We start from the raw sequence: 17,406 nt of genomic DNA, 5'->3' as shown, positions 1-17,406 counted from the left end.
TGAGAGAATCGAGAAAAATTTGAGTTGTGTGAACAACCTCAGAGACTTCCTTTGTAGCTTTGGAGCATGAAGCGGTTGAGTTGTCAATGGCATCGGTGGAACGATCCAGAGCATCAGTATACGTCTTGATTGCAGACTCGATAAAGGCTTTCAGTACCACACCCCCATAGGATTTATTATCAGCCAACAAACTATCGAGTTTTTCGTGAATTTCTTGAAGCTGCTGACTGGTAATAGGGGTATCTGCAACAGTATCTATGGGAATCCGGTATGGGCTATAATAAAGAGAATCGTACTCTTCATCATCACCGCCCAAAGTAGCACCGGAGGTTGAGGATGGAGAAGGTGATGGTGGGATGTTAATGATAGGGGTTTCAATCACAGTAGTAGCCCCTGTATCAGATACATTGACAGTTACTGGTGGTTGGGAAGAAGTGGTAGTAACGGATTCGGTGATGATTGGAGTAGGGATCGAAGATGTAGGAATAGTAACAGAGAAAGGAATGGTTGAAGTCGGTAAAGAGGTTGGTTCTTTTGTAGTGGGAGGGATGATGATAGGAACAGAAAGTGAGACCTTCTGTTTCGGTGATGGGGTGGGGTAGGAATTTTAGGAGAAGGTGGAGGAGTGGGTGGTTTTGTAATTTTGGGAGATGCTGGTGGAGAGGGAAGATGAGTATCTGTAGGAGAGGATGGTTGTTGAGGAGACTGAGCAGTAGTTGGCTCTGTTGGGGAAGCATGAGGAGCAGCAGCCTCTGCATCTGATTGGTCATTTGGAGCAGAGCCAGGAGAAGGGGATCCTTTGGCCCTTTTAGCCATCTTCTTAACCTTCTTTGTTTTTGACTGAGAAGGTTCATCTGCATCATGTTTTCGCTTGGAGGATCTTGGCTTTCTCTCCTTTTTCGGTTCTGATGCTTTCTTCTCTTGTTTTTCCTTTTTACCAGCCCTCTTGCCACGGTTGGCAGGTTGATCTAGGGCTTCTAAGGCGGCTTTCTGTTCGTCAGACAGAACCCTTGGAGGCAAGGGAGTTCTGGTGTTGTAGTCAGCCATGATCTTGCTATGAGGCGTGACACACCTGTACATGGATTCAGGAATTAATCTATAATGTAGAAACTTACTCGGATCAGAAACAATAATCTTCTTAGTGTGGAAAGAAGCTATTGAAGCGAGAAGAGCATCCTGCATCACGAGGATTTCTAGGGAATCCATGGCTTTCTTCGTGATGAGCGTCCAGAAACGTCCGCAAGAGATCTCGGAGTACCGGGTTGAGGTGTTTAGACTCTGAATGACTTGAGACCAGATTATGGAGCCATAATCTAAGTTGATGTCGTTGTAAAGACCATAGAGAATGGTGAGAAATCCTTTGCTCGTGGTATCAGAACCACCACAGCGTTCCGCTAAACCCTTGATTAACAGGGTAAGCAAGCCATTCCACTGAGAAGGAAGACAAGATTTCTTGACCTTTGCGATTGTCGAAAGAACATCGGTATAACCCATCTCGTACATCATCGAGAAAAGCTGGGTAGTTGAGACAAAATCCGGTGAGATAACGGAAGAATCAACGGCAAGCCCTAGAAGAGAGCAAAACTTGGTTTGGAGACGGAGGTTTTCTTGTCATGGATGGTGAAGTAGATACGATCTTTGTGTTTTTCATAACTTGCTGATGTGTAGACTTGAGAAAGCAAGGACATCGGAACGGCTTCCACCTGCATGAGAGCCAACACTAATGGGGAATATTTCAGACATTCCACCACATGGAGCATGTACGCATCATATAAGAAAGGGGTCATCTCGATAATCATATTCTGATTAGGCTTGATGGAAAGCAAAGATGAAGATGCAGTTTGATCGTGCGCAGAAGAAGAAGTCGCCATTGTTGAATCGAAGAAGAAGATGAACAGTGGAAACTTTTTCAGAGAGAGAAGATACGTGTGTGGTAAATGCCAAGGAACACGATCACCTCTATTTATACCGTTCACTGGAGAGAGAAAATCGTGATGATTATGGAACGAAAACGTCGCCTGAAAAAGTGCGATTGGATGTTATGGTTTATCCCAGGAAAACGTCAGCACACGTGGGTGTGAAACGAATCAACTGCACGCGCCCAAATCATATTTTTGTACCGTTTGAAATTCCTTGTGCCCTTGTTTGGTTACAACTGAAACTTAAAACCACGTACCAAACATCAATCAGAATGTTTGAAAAATTAATTTCCGTGCATAAGAGTGTGAAAGATAAAGAAATAAAGCAAAGGTGTTGGAGATGTGAGTGATGTCTATGATGAAGACATAAGGCGGAGGATTCCGGGCAAGAATCACTACCTTCAAAGCCAAGAGAGACTTGAAGTGCTTGTGTGGTTTCCCGAAAAATACGATCAATTGTCTATCAACAAACAATGAAAGGCATCTTTTGATCATAGGCTGTGGGGTGGCTGTCCTCTAACCGAACATCAAGTCTCAACATAAAACTGAGTGTTGGCAGAGGTACCTGTGAGACCGATGTGATCTGTTGAACAGGTAGGTGGGAATTATCTTGTGACAAGCATGGGATAAACAGAAATCTCAAAGAAAAAATAAACTGGACCTCTTTGGGAAGAAATGTCTTAGGTAGAGACGATTTCATAAAAGATCACGCAAAAAGAAAATGAGATTTCCAAGTAACATCTTGAGTATATCATGCACCGTCAATTCATTTTAGGTATTGGATGTTGGGTTTCACTTGGAACGTGGTAAGCGAATCCAAGATCATAAACACAGATGTTGTGTAACCATAAGCTTCAGTGGTAAAGACCGAAAGCATCAAGGGTTACTTTAGGGAATCGAAGGTAAATGTAGAATTTGAGGAGGTGGTTAAGAGACCAAATGTACCTTCTGCTACAGAAGTGGGACAAAGCAGAGCAACTCATGTTTCAAATGAGAAGAGTAAGGTAGCTCTAGACCGAGTGTTGGAAAATAGCCTGATTGGGAAGAAACGATAGGTATTGATCGAATCATTAAGGCTTACTCAAGGTCATAGAGGCTTGTGACAACATACAGCAGCATGCTTCTAGGGACATCTAACTAGTCTGAGAAAAAAAAGAAACATACCTGGTTGAACACTATTGAAGGTGATACCTGTATTTACCTGTGCAAAGCTTACACCAACCAGGACTAGCGAGTAGTGGAAATAAGTAAGAAACGGAATAAAAACATAAAGGAAAAATGTTTTTGTGTTTTTGAAATTTTTCTGAAAAAGGAAAGATAAAATGTACAACAGAAAAAAAATGATGAAGCAGAGATAGACCGAGCGATCTGTGTATTTCGGTGACATTAAAATATCAGAACAGAGAGGAACCGAGCGGTCTGTCTATTTCGGTTCCATTAAATCTCCAGAGCGGATAGAGACCAAGCGGTCTGTCTATTTCGGTTCCATTAAATCTCCAGAGCAGAGAGAGACCGAGCGGTCTGTCTATTTTGGTTCCTGATTCTTAGTTAGAGATTTGAGGATTTGGGACCAACTCTCCTACCATCATACCTAAGCCTTGTAGAATTTTGTTGAAAGTCGCTTCAGGAAGAGCTTTGGTAAAGACATCGGCCAACTGATCAGTGGTTCGAACAAAGTGTACTTCAACGTTTCCATCTTCCACGTGATCTTTGATGAAGTGATACCTCAGTGCTATGTGTTTGGTCTTGGAGTGTTGCATTGGGTTATGACAAATCCTAATTGCACTTTCAGAGTCACAATATAGTGGGATCTTTTTCATATTGAGTCCATAGTCTCGGAGTTGACTCTGGATCCAAATCACTTGAGAGGTACAGGAAGCAGCGGCAATGTATTCTGCTTCAGCAGTAGACAAAGACACGCACGTTTGTTTCTTTGACTGCCAGCTAACCAACTTTCCATCGAGGAATTGGCAGCCGCCAGTGGTGCTTTTCCTGTCGAGACCACAACCACCAAGGTCTGCATCTGAGTAGGCTTGAACGAAGAAGCCTGAGTTAGAAGGGTACCACAAACCTAAAGAGGTAGTTCTCTTGAGATAACGTAATATGTTCTTCACTGCAAGCATGTGAGGCTCCCGTGGATTTGCCTGAAACCGAGCACAGTAACAAACAGAAAACATTATGTCAGGCCTGCTAGCAGTAAGATACATTAGAGAGCCTATCATTTGACGATAAAGTGTAAGATCAACAGCCGGTTTATCCAGGGATGGAGTGAGCTTAGTGTCGAACGCCATTGGGACTTTGACCTTTGAATCTCCCATCATGCCAAATTTTGCTAAGAGATTCTTTGTGTAAGCTTCCTGGTTGATAAAGATTCCTTCAGGTCCCTATCTTATATTTAAACCAAGGAAAAAGTTAATGGGACCCATCGAGCTCATTTCAAATTTAGTCTCCATCAGCTTTCTGAATTCAGCTGTTAGGCTAGGATTCGTGGAGCCAAAGATGATATCATCGACATAAATTTGAACGATCATAAGGTGGTTACCTTCCTTTTTGCGAAAAGAAGGTTGGGTCAACCGAACCTTGTTTGAATTTGGACATCTTTAAAAATTTATTCAGCGTTTCATACCAGGCTCTCGGTGCTTGTTTCAGACCATACACGGCTTTATCCAAAATGTAACAATGATCGGGATACTTTTCATTCACGAATCCAGGAGGTTGCTCCACATACACAGTTTCTTCGAGTTCGCCATTGAGAAATGCACACTTGACGTCCATTTGAAAGACCTCAAAGTTTTTGTGAGCAGCATAGGCAAGAAATATTCTCACTGATTCCAGCCTAGCTACAGGAGCGAAAGTCTCTTCATAGTCAATGCCTTCCTCCTGACAGTATCCTTTTACGACCAGACGTGCTTTGTTTCTTATAACATTCCCTTCTTGTCAAGTTTGTTCCTAAAGACCCATTTGAGACCAACAACCGAGGCATCTGGAGGAGTTGGAATAAGACGCCAGACTTTGTTCCTTTCAAATTCATTCAGTTCGTCTTGCATAGCTTGAACCCAATCGGAGTGATCAAGAGCAGTGTTAACTGTCTTTGGTTCAACTTTTGATACGAATGAGTTAAACATGCAGAATTCGACTTTTGAGAACAAGGATGCTTGTTTTGCCTTGAGTTGTGATCGAGTCAGAACTATTTCTGAGATATTACCAACAACTTGAGAGACAGGATGATCTCTGGTCCATTTGGTGAGAGGAGGGAAGTTTGAATCAAAAGATGGATCTAATTCAGCATTTATCATTTCTTCTGGTTTGGACAGACTGTCGAAGTCGTATGACATATCAGTATGCTCCTCCTCGACAAATGATCTTATAGGAATGTCTTGTGAATCTTGAGCTACATTGGTTTCTTGTGGTGTTGAGCATTCGGGCGTTGATGCACTTTCGGTTGGTGAGGCACTTTCGGATGGTCAGGCACTTTCGGTTGGTGAGGCACTTTCGGTCGGCAATGTGCTTTCGGTTGAAGGTTGAGACCTTTGCTCCCCCTCAACTTGTGAACTTGGCTGGGATGAAGGTGGACACTCCCCCTCGACTGACGCATTGTGTTGGGGAGGGTCTTTTGAACCTGATTCTTCTTCATTCATTCTTCTTGCAGCATCGTCAATAAGTTGCTTCAAGTGATCTACCCTGTTGTCTGCTGCACTGGCTTCAGAAAGAGTGGCCTTCTCTGGTTCATCAAAAAGCTCCATGAATTTCTCGAATAGATTAGCGATCGAGGCTGTGACTTGGCCAGTTTGAGGAAAGATTTCTCCAGCTGTGTCTTCGTTGGCCTTTAGCTTTTTAACATATCTATCATCAAAAGTCACGTAGTAAGTTTCTTCTATTTTCCTTGAACGCTTGTTTAACACCCTGTATGCTTTGGAAGTAAGAGAATAACCCAGAAATATCCCTTCGTCAGCTTTGACATCAAACTTGTTGCGGTGTTCTTTGGAATTAAAAATGAAACACCTGGAACCAAACACATGGAAAAACTTCACATTTGGCTTCCTGTTGTTGATGATCTCATAAGGAGTGAGAGTGAAGCACTTGTTAAGATACGACCTGTTCTGTGTAAAACAAGCAGCAGAAATAGCATCAGCCCAAAAATATAAAGGTAAGCAAGCAAAACTTAGCATTGTTCGGGCAGCTTCACATAAGGATCGGTTTCGTCTTTCGACAATCCCGTTCTGTTGAGGTGTGTAGGGAGCTGAGAAGTTGTGACTGATTCCCTTTTCTTCCAGGAATTCTTCAAATTCTTTATTTTTGAACTTCAACCCATTGTCGCTTCTGATATTGCGAACGACCTTCTTCAGCTGTACTTCAATCTGCTTGATGAACACTTTTAGCTTGTGAGTTGCTTCATATTTAAGCTTCAGAAAGAACACCCATGTAAAACGTGAAAAGTCATCAACAATAACAAGAATATACTTGCTACCACCAATTCTTTCTATAGAAGATGGACCACATAAATCAATATGAAGTAATTCTAGTGGTTCAACAACTTTAGTGTTTATTATAGATGGATAACTTTGACGACTCTACTTCCCCATTTCACATGCAGCACATAGATGATCTCAATCATACTTGAGCAATAGAAGACCTCTAACGTGACCTCCAGTGACAAGTTTGTTGATATCTTTGAAGTTGAGATGAGAGAGTCTTTGGTGCCATAGCCAGCTTTCGTCAGATTGTGCTTTGGATAACAGGCAGATGGCTGGGTTTCCTTTGATTGGTTTGAGATTTAGGGGAAACATTTCACCTTTGCGATCTGATTTGAGAATAACTTTGTTCGTCTTCTTCTCAATAATTTCCAAACCTTCATCATCGAACGAGACCTTGAGACCAGTACCTCCAACAAGCTGGGATACACTGATGAGATTATGTTGTAGTCCCTCTACATATGTAACTTTCCTGATTGAGAAATCACCATTTGTAATCATCCCGTAGCCTTTGATGGTGCCGAAGGAGTTGTTCCCAAATTTGACATTTCCACCATTTGAAAGAGATCTAAATTCCCTTAGCTCTTCCTTCCTTCCGTTCATGTGACGCGAGCAGCCACTATCAATGTACCATTCTTTGTCAAACTGCTCGTCACTGATAACCTGCAAAAATTAAGCAGATTTAGGAACTCAGAGCTTCTTGGGTCCACGTGAGCTTTTTACTGGAACTGGAATAGTAAGAGAGATGTCAACTAAATATGTTCTTTTTATTAGTGTTGTTTCATCTTTCCTTTTGATGGTGAAAACTTTGATTTTATTTGGATTTGATGCTTTTGGTATTGATTCTGGTTCAATATCTGAAACCTTCTGTTTTCCTTTTTGGTCAGCTGATGACTGAGATTTTTTAGAAGGAACAGAGTGGAATTTAGGACGAGAAGAGATAGAAGATTTTGAAGAGTTAGAATGAGATAGCTTAGAACGGTATGACTTCTTGGTTGAAGATTCCAGGTGACTCTTTTGCTTTTGATTAACGGTAGGACCAACCTTAGAGTTTTGATCTCTTTTGATTTCCGAACCAAACCTGTGCTTTCAGTTGAAATCATTTTCTGAACCGAATCTATGCGTTCGGCTGTTGTTATGCTCTGAGCCGAACCTCTGCTTTCGGTTTTTGTTTTGCTCGGAACCGAGCCTCTGCTTTTGGTTGTTGTTTTGCTCAGAACCGAACCTCTGCTTTCGGTTGTTGTTTTGCTCATAACCGAGACTCTGCTTTCGGTTGTCATTGTGTTCTGAACCGAACTTCTGCTTTCGGTTGTCATTGTGTTCTGAACCGAACTTCTGCTTTCGGTTGTTATTACTCTCCGTCGATCCAACAGGATTTTTCTCTGGTTTTAAATTCTTGTCTTGATGTGAGAAATAGGCATTTTGCGATTGCCAAAATTGTTTTCTTTCTGAGAGATTCTTCATGTATCTCTGATTCCTTTCTCGTTTTTGATTTCTCATCTGCTTTGGTTGATGATGGATGTTAGCTTTATGTTTTTTATTTTCGTTGGCTGATCCACTCTGAACTGATGTAGTTTCACTTGGAGATGTGACTTCTTTTGCAGGAATTTCTTTCTCTTGAGGGACATCTTTTGTTCCACTGGTACTTGCCACATTGAAGCCATCAGGTTTATTTAAAGGTTCTGGTACGTATCTGCCTTTGCTTTTCCATGAAGTCCTTTCAGACGGACCTACCGTTTCATCAGCATTGTCAATGGGAGCTGACCAGAAGAACCCATCACAGCCATCAGCATTGTCTTCGTTCACAATAGCTGTTAGTTCAGCAGTCTGATGTTCGGTTACACCTGTGACTTTGTACACCTGATTCGGAGTGGTTCTAACTTTTTGGTATACGACTGCCTTCTCTACAAGAATCGGGGACTTTTGTTGGGACAACCGAGCAAACTCCACAGAATTTTCTGAAATAATATTTTTGTGGTTCTCGGGTTCATTCTTGACAAATTCTGAACAATCAACTGTGTCCTCTACAGAAATTTCACTCATATTATCGTCCTCATTAAGCTCAGATGCATTTTCAACATCAATCTTATTTTCTGAGCTTAAGTTGACATTCAGTGAGTCAAATTTTTGTATGGTTTCGGTTCTTAGCTTCAGTTTATCATTTTCATCCAAAAGATTTTTGAGCATGTTCTTGTGGTCCTTGGATTTTATGAAAGATTCTATTTTGTCCAGTCCATACAAATATGTTGGATTAACATCCTCAGACGAAATAATACTCTCACAATTATATGCATCAGCATCAATTTCATCTTCCTTAAACTTAAGAAAGGGTAAAATCATGCGATGAATCTTTTGCCCTATTTCACAATTCAAATGAAGCTGAGTAATATTAGTATAAAGACGTTTGGCAATCAGAAAAAAAAACATTTCGTTGTTTCAAAAGCTTTAAATTGTCTCTTTGCAAATAAATGTTTTCATCTTTTATTTTGATTAACTCCGACTCCTTCAGTTCGATCCACATCCATCGTTCCTCACTCTTCGAAGATACCCTGCTTAATTGGTCAATTAGGTTAGAATTGGTGACCCGAGTTTGAGTTAAACTACTATCTAGATGAGAGATTCTTGAATTAACACTTTTTAATTCCTTTTCATATGAGCATTGTGGGACTTTAAATGAGACAAAAACTGATTGTACCTTCTTGATCAGTTCATCAAGTTCGCTGAACTGCACGCTGAGTGGTTTGGCAGTAAAGCACAGATTCTGTTGTTCCTTGTCATCATTCCCACCATCAGTGTTGTATCCCCTCATCTGAGAAACGTCGGACACCATCAAGCATCTTCCTCCACTGCTCTCTTCTTTCGCTACATAAGCCTTTCCATGTGAAGGCTTCCTCACTTCATCATCTTCGGAGTCGGTTGACCAGACCTCCACGCCACCGAACTCATCATTAGCTACCGAACCCTGCACAATTAAAGCATTCATAGGAGGATTAGCAGCAGATTTCTTCATCTTTAATTCATCAAGCTTTTTCATCAACGCAGCTTCTTCATCATTTTCCTCGTCCTTTTCTGCCATCTTTTTGAGGACGCAGTCTTTTGCATAGTGGTTCTTTCCTCCACAATAAAAGCAGCTTACTCCATAATCTCCTTCAGCCTTCGGTTCCTTCATTGACTCTGCAGCCTTCGGTTCATCCTTGACCTTTTCAGAGCTATAACTCCCTTGCCAGTTTCGGTTCCTGTTAGTGGGGAATCTCTTCTTGATGAATCTCTTGGGGTTTGACACCATCATAGCATAGTCCTCAAACGTGAGATCATAATCATCCAAGTTGAGATCTTCGTCCTCTATCACCGCTTTGCTTTTCGACAGGAGGGCCAATGAACCGAGACCTGAAACCACGTTTTTCTCCTGTAATACGATCTTTTCTTGAGATTTTAGGATCCCCACCAGTTTTGCCAAAGAATAGGATTTGAATTGCTCGTGCGCTTTAACTGTGGACACAACTGCTCTCCACTCAAATCTGAGTCTGTTAAAAAACATAACCTTCTGTTCAATAAGCTTCCTTTCGATGTCATGTTTGATCATCTTGCTAAGAAGATGATTGAAGCGATCGAACGTTTGAGTTACCGTTTCTTCTGTTCCTTGCTTGAACTCACCAAACTCAGACAAGAGTAAGGTTTGAATGGAGTGTTCAAGATCTTCTTCTGTAGAGTACAGTTCACGTAGCTTGTCCCATATTTCTTTTGCAGTCGTGCATGAACTTACTAGCCTAAAAGTATCGGATTGAAGATCAAATCTGATCAATCTTAACGCTTTGATATTGCACTGAAATTTAACTTTTTCATCTTGTGCCACATCTTTAACATCTTTCAGAAGATCGTTATACTCTTTTTGAGTTTTAATAATCCTTGAAGTTGTTGAATGAGAAAAAGGTCCAGAGATGATTGCTTCCCAGATGAGGTATCCATTATCCTCAGATCCTGTGACATAATCTTCAAAGTGATTCGCCCAGACTTCATAATCATGGGTGTACAGGATGGGAATCTTCGTTGTTGATCCAAAGCTGTTTGAAATATTGATGGGATTGGATTGCGACTCGTCCATAATTGATCGAATAACCTGTTCAAAGATCAGACTTGTAATATATCAAATTAGGGCAAAAATAATAAATATCGACATACGTCAATTATGAGATGACGGCTCAATAAATATCAATGAATGCGGAATAACCCTAATCGAAGCTTTTGCACAGAAAAGAAGTGTATCGATTACACAGCCTCCTGCTCTGATACCAATTGATAAGTTTAAAAATAAACTTGAAGATCGATTAGATCTATGAAACAGGTAGAGAAATAACCAGATAAACAATAAGAACAAGCAAATGGATCAAAAGGTGTCGAATGATTAATAAACAATCCTCATAAGAGCTCGATAAAGAACATCAACTGTAGAGGATTTTAGGGTTTACAATAATCAATGAGAATGACGACCGCTATCATATACGCATACATGCATGCATATATTTACATTAAAACCCTAACCGTTTTTCTAAGAAAAAGAAGGCTAATCTAGATAACCACGGATTGACAAGCCCAATCCGACTGTAAAACAAAAAGGGCCCAAGACGCAACACAATAATCTTCAACAATAGAAAATATAGGTTTTTCTGAGAGATTCAAACTTTTACAAACAATTACATACAGTTTACAACTTATACTTACCACAGGTTCAAACGTTTTGAAAACGAACATCGACACTAAAATACTTATGAACTCACCAGCTTAATGCTGACAAACTCTTTCAAAATAACTTGTATTCTCAGGTCATCAGTAGACAGGTACCGATGCCAACTTTTGAGAAGATGGAGCGCATTTCAAGACTCATCATATTATTTTGATTCGCATTATATTTTTGGTGTCTAAAACTGTAAAGAACACGCTTGTATTAAAATTATATATATTTAATGCAATGGATGATGCTGTTTGCTTATTTACATTTACTGTGTTGTGATACTTTATATGACGTCCTCCGCCCCAGAACGTTTCCGCCGTTCTTGGTTTTGGGGTGTGACACTAACACTCTCCTAGAGCTGCATATCGAAACCCTAGCCGTTTTTGTGTGTTTTAAGGCCATTTTGGTGCTTTTGTTGACTTGTGAAGCTTGGAAAATAGAAGAGGAGCTTGAGTATTTGACTTAGGGCTTGTGGATCTAGAAACCTCATCCCATCTTCAGCTTATTCAAGGTAAAATGCTCCTACTTTGGCCTTCCATTTGGTTGTTCATCTTTAGATTGTAGATCTTGGGTGCATTTAGGGCTTTCAAGCCATTTTCGGATTTAAGGAGTGTTATGTCGACTCTAGCCTTCAGATCTGGGCCTTAAGAGGGGTCTCATGGCATAAAGGTGCCAAGTTTAGGGCCATAAGAGCCCCATACACAGTGTAGGACACTTTATATGGATTTTTGAGCTAAAAACCCCATGCATGTGCATCAAGTTTGGAACTTTACATATAAAATGGACATTAGGAGGCCAGATCTATGGTTTTGGTGTGTTAGATCTCATTTAAATCGACTGTATGGAATTGGTCAAGTTTGGACTCAGCGAGTTGCTCTTGGCACTCGACGAGTCGGTGACCATTATGCATCAAACCCTTTCTGTGAATGGGTAAGTGTTAAGAAGGAAGTCCCCTGTGGGTTTAGACGCGAAAAAGAGACCTGAAAGTCATGGGACTCGGCGAGTGGTATGAGCAGACTCAGCGAGTCCATAGGAGTCTCCCAATCTTTGAAGATAGACTCGAAGAGTTGTTCATACAACTCAGCGTGTCATAGACTCGATAAGTTCTTAAGTTGGAGATGAACTCGACGAGTTCAAGAAGGAACTCGGCAAGTCGGATGAAGATGGTCCCGATGTTATGATTGAAGGAGAACCCATCGAGTTTTGTTAGACTTGACGAGTGGAGCTGGGGTTTGTGTGGGATTAGAGAAGCATGGACTCGACGAGTTGGTAGGCCAACTCGACGAGTCAGGACAACTGAATGTTAACTTTGACCAATGTTGACTTTGACTAAACTTAAGCTAACCCTATTTAGGTTTGTATGTGATATGTGTTGACTTGAACGTTGTCGTGTAGGGATTGATGGGTTTTAATACAAACAATCCTATGTGTACATGCAACCCTAATATTGGATCTATGTTTTCACTATTAGTTATACAACTTTATGAACACAAAAAGAAACCTGGCATGCTACTATAATTTTCGAAATTCATATATAAAGCTAGAATACATACCTTTTGTTGTTATATAGCAATAACAACTAGTTCCTTGAATTTCCTTAGCTCTTGAAAGCAAGTACCACAAGTGTAGTACCTCTAATGGAGTCACAAACACCATATGCAACTTGGATGAAGAGGAGAAGAAAAGGAGGCACCAAAAACGGCTGGAAACCCTAATGGAAGTGTTGTCCACGTTTTTGGGGCCTAAGGGGTCCTTTATATACTAGTGTGGGCTTCTAGGGTTTCAGTCAAAACCCTAATGGACAGCTTAAACTCTAAGCAGCCCATGGAACCTTCTGGACAAGGCTATGGACGAAAATATGATGGGCTTCCATCATAATTCGTTCACCCCTTATTCCTATAGCATTCCTTAGCCCAATAACTCAATTATCCAATAATTGCAGTCCAGTCCCCTATATTTAATTAATCTCTTTTAGCCACAAAATTAATTCTTAATTAATTCTTGACTAATATTAATTAAACAATATGATTTCTCCTTTAACTATATTATTCTCATAATATATTAATAAATCATATTTAAACCTTAATCTCCTTAAATCATCCTACATATTGCTATGGTGAAGGCAACCCAAAAGGACCATGCTCATAATCGGGTCAAGTACATACCAAAATAGTTATGGACTTAGACACTAATCCAACAGTCTCCCACTTGGATAAGTCTAATAACTATTTTCCGTATGACTTCAGAACCTGATCAGCAATCGTAGCTTTCAAAAGCCGCTGTCAACTCTGATCTTATCAGATAACGTGTCCTTTAGATAAGGGATTATAAATTCCTCCATTCTCAAGATATCGTATAGACATAAGACATGAATTTCAATCATTCTCTCTATACTGTTTCCCGACTTCCGATTCATGACGACTGATAACAGACTACAATTGAACACATCAACTTAGTCCCGGCTTGGCCAAGCGCTTCGGTGTCATCACTAAATCATCGAGAGGCCCATAGATATCGCTTTTATCCCACTTTGGGTAAAAGGAATGGATAAACTTCGACTCAAATGCTCGCTTGTATTTACTGATCGAATCACACACAACAATAAGTTTTATAACACCAAGTTACTGGTGCGTTTACTTATTATCAATGTGTAACCGATTAACAAATAACAACTCACACGTCTCGGTTTCAAGAATATACAATATTATCGTCTCACTAATCACTCGTGATAAAACCGTGAAGTGATCCAAGTGAGCGTGGGTTTAATCCAATACTTTAATCTTATCAAAGCACTCACGAACTCTGCAGCAAACTTGTGCCATGTCTAAACACTTCAGACAATCTACAGACAGATTCATGACAGTCTTTATTCATACCTACTCCCAACGTATGACCAACTGTGGATGTTTGAATAACCTAGTTATTCTGGAAGTCAAAACATGCAAATTGAAACATGACAACAATACTTAATCCTATATGGCCTCAAACTTGTGAGAGTAAATAAAACCCTTCTATTTATCCACCATATTGATTACTCATTATTTATCATTTAATGTTTCGGATAATCAACTCATTACTTGAATTATAACAACAATTGTCCCATGCTCTAAACATGCACACTTTGTTTCCTATGGTCCATGCTTTGCGAAATAGATCACCTGAAAACTTTTCCAATGATGCTCATTTCACAATTCCTTAATCCTAATTATTAGTGTAAGAACACAAGGTTCTTGCCACTACTAGAATATGCTAGATTCTAACATTTTATGCAACGATCCCTTTGCAAAATCATAGCACAAAAGTCACCAAGACGTAGCTAATGAAATTACAAAGTACTTTCTTAGAAATTGTTACAAGACAATTCCATAGATGTGAAGTCTCACATTCAAAGTACATTCCTTTGAACATCCTTCTTGCATAAAAGTTTCTAATCTAGGCATAGACTCTCAATATCCAACTCCCAATATGGAAACATTTCCACATTTGCCATATGACAACTCATTCTTAATAGAATTTTATCTATTCATAATAATGTCGATATGGTCCATCCAATACCATACTTCCAACTACTTACAAGCGATCAATCCTCAGCGAACTTTGGATCGTCCTTTGATAGTTGTTAAATTCTTTCAGTCAAAACCAATTCTATTCCTTTTTCCCTCTTAGTGCGCTAGACATTTGGAAAATTTTAGAATGGTAAAATAGTATAGCATTTACAATCGATCCTATACCCGAAGCGTATGGGACACGATGCATAATGTCTTACATAAAGATATGATACTTTACCAATCTTTTGCCATAATATTTTATGTGTCATGTTCTTACAATTCGAACTATGAAGAGGGATGCCGTAATCATAATCGAATTTTAAGAACACACAATGTATCCTTTGACTGAAAATATTAAAATTTCTTAATCTAAGCTTTAGATTTTGAAACGGAGTATAATATTCTCTCCCTTAATTATAGCAAAACAACTTTTCAACCCATGCAACTTTGCAAATGGAATCTTTGTTTTTCTATAATTAATATTGCTAACTTGCAATACTCGCCATAACAATCATACAAGCATAACACTTATGCTCCCACTATCAAGATGATTATCATATAAGCATAACATTTATGCTCCCACTAGCTTTGACATGTATTCAGAAAACAAATGAACTTCCAGAAAACAATGCCTATTGAATCTCTGAAATTCATATTTCTAATACCAGATGCTTCGATAAGCCTTTATCTAAGCTTCTTAACCTTATACACCTTTGCCTTAGATAGCTCATATGTGTGTTTAAACAATTCATAACTTATGTTACTAAGTTCCAAATGTTGAAACTAATTGCCAAATCTCACAATTCGAACTATGGAAAGGGATGCCGTAACCATAATCGAATTTGAGAATACAATTTTCACAATTTCTATCTTATTAAAATCTCTCTTAGTGGAAGCATTTCCTCACAGTCATTTTCATGAAGGAGGGAATCTTATGACACTTAGATTTTATGGTGTATGAGTTCCTATCCATGTGAATTTTCCAAAAACAAGGTTTGCGACAAATCCAAACTCATATGGACTGAACTTTCTTAATCTTGCCCTATGGTAACACGAGTGCCCACCATGCCTTCCAAGTGGTTTAGTAACTTGTCCTTACATATCAATTTACTTTCCATCGACTAAGGCTTTAGTGTGTATTCAAATGAGAACTCATAGAACTCATATACACAATTAACTCAATTGGAATGGCACAGAAACAAAACAATATCAGCACGATAGGTTGTAAACCTCAAGTCGTGTGCTAGTGATGATCGATAAGGTTTATTCTTGATTTGTTCTTGAAACTTTTCAAGACCATTAAGACTCCCACTGACTTCTTGACATATAAGATTCTCTTGTCAAGAAACATTTCTTGACAAACAAATATTCAAGAGTTAGTGAAGCATTTATCAAGACAAAACACTTCACACAATTGGTCCTAGTTGGTCTTTGTCTTATCCAAGACAGCACAACTTACCAATTTCAAATGTGCAAGAATAAGAAAACTTTTCCAAATTCCACATTTGATGAGTGTTATAAACCTACTTAAGACTTTTCACTCAATGTCACAATCTTGACTTTAAGACTTGATATTGGAACGAAGTATGATTGACTTCTTGATTTAACCATTTCTACAATACTTGATTCCTCTTCTTAGACATGCAATTGCACTAAGACTCACTTAGAGGATCTATTGAGACATGGTTCTTAATCTTTAAGACTTATCATAAAACACAATAAAAGGTACTCTCCCTTCTTCCTAGAAAAGAGAAACTTTTATCTTTCTGCCTACTCGATTCTTCTTTATTCGTTCTACTATTCATTGAAACTCTTTCAATCAATCTCAGAATTACACTTAATCTTATAAGTATAATCACATTTACTAAACTTTAGTAAATCATGACGAATATCTTTGTCACTCTTGTGGTGGACTTGATCAACACACAACCTTGTGTACTTGACCTCCTTGTCCTTTAATTGACACTTTGCCAAAGAATTAGTCTAAGTTTCCCAAATGTGAAAGTTTTCCATTCATCATACAATACACATTGCATGATTCCAAGTTTCTGTCCAATTGAAACTTGGGCGATGAGAAGCTCTCCTTATTTGGTAAACTCTTGACACTTCCACAAATAATACAATTAAGAATCAAATCCATTATTTCTAATAATAGAAACATTCAAACATCAATTTTTCATACATGCCATTGCAAGGATAAATAAATAAGATAAAATCAAAATTTATTTTATTGCGGAAAAATTTGTCCTTACAATGTAATTCAATTGAAAAACTATGTTATTACATATTTCTTAACGATCTATTCTAACTCCAAGTAGTAGCTCAAGAATCCATTCTTCAAGTAATGCGATCGAAATCCATTTCTTCATGATTAGATTCAACTCACTTCTTTTCTCAAGCTTCCTCTCTTTTCTTTTGATCCTACAAAACATCAAAATGTAATCTTATCACATCATGTATTAAGAATCTAGAATAGGAACTCAAAAGAGTTAGATAATGGATTTTACCTGAAGTAGAGCCATACGTCTTGACTCTCCCATCTCTTAGATCTCTCAGGTAATTAGGACAGCTTCGTCTCCAATGCCCCTTCTCTTGGCAATAAAAGCAAATAGACTCCTTTGGCACAACACATCGGACAATCACAGACTTAGTTCTTTCTGGACTTCCAATGTTGTCAGTGTCCATTGAAGTTTGGGAGTTTGATTCACTAGACAAATTTGCTTGACCAGCACGCCAAA

This window comes from Lactuca saligna, chromosome 3 (genome assembly GCF_052625555.1).
Source record: "Lactuca saligna cultivar CGN05327 chromosome 3, ASM5262555v1, whole genome shotgun sequence".
NCBI classification, from domain to species: Eukaryota; Viridiplantae; Streptophyta; class Magnoliopsida; order Asterales; family Asteraceae; genus Lactuca; species Lactuca saligna.
The sequence above is the reverse complement of the archived record's forward strand: the minus strand, read 5'-3'. Positions refer to the sequence as shown.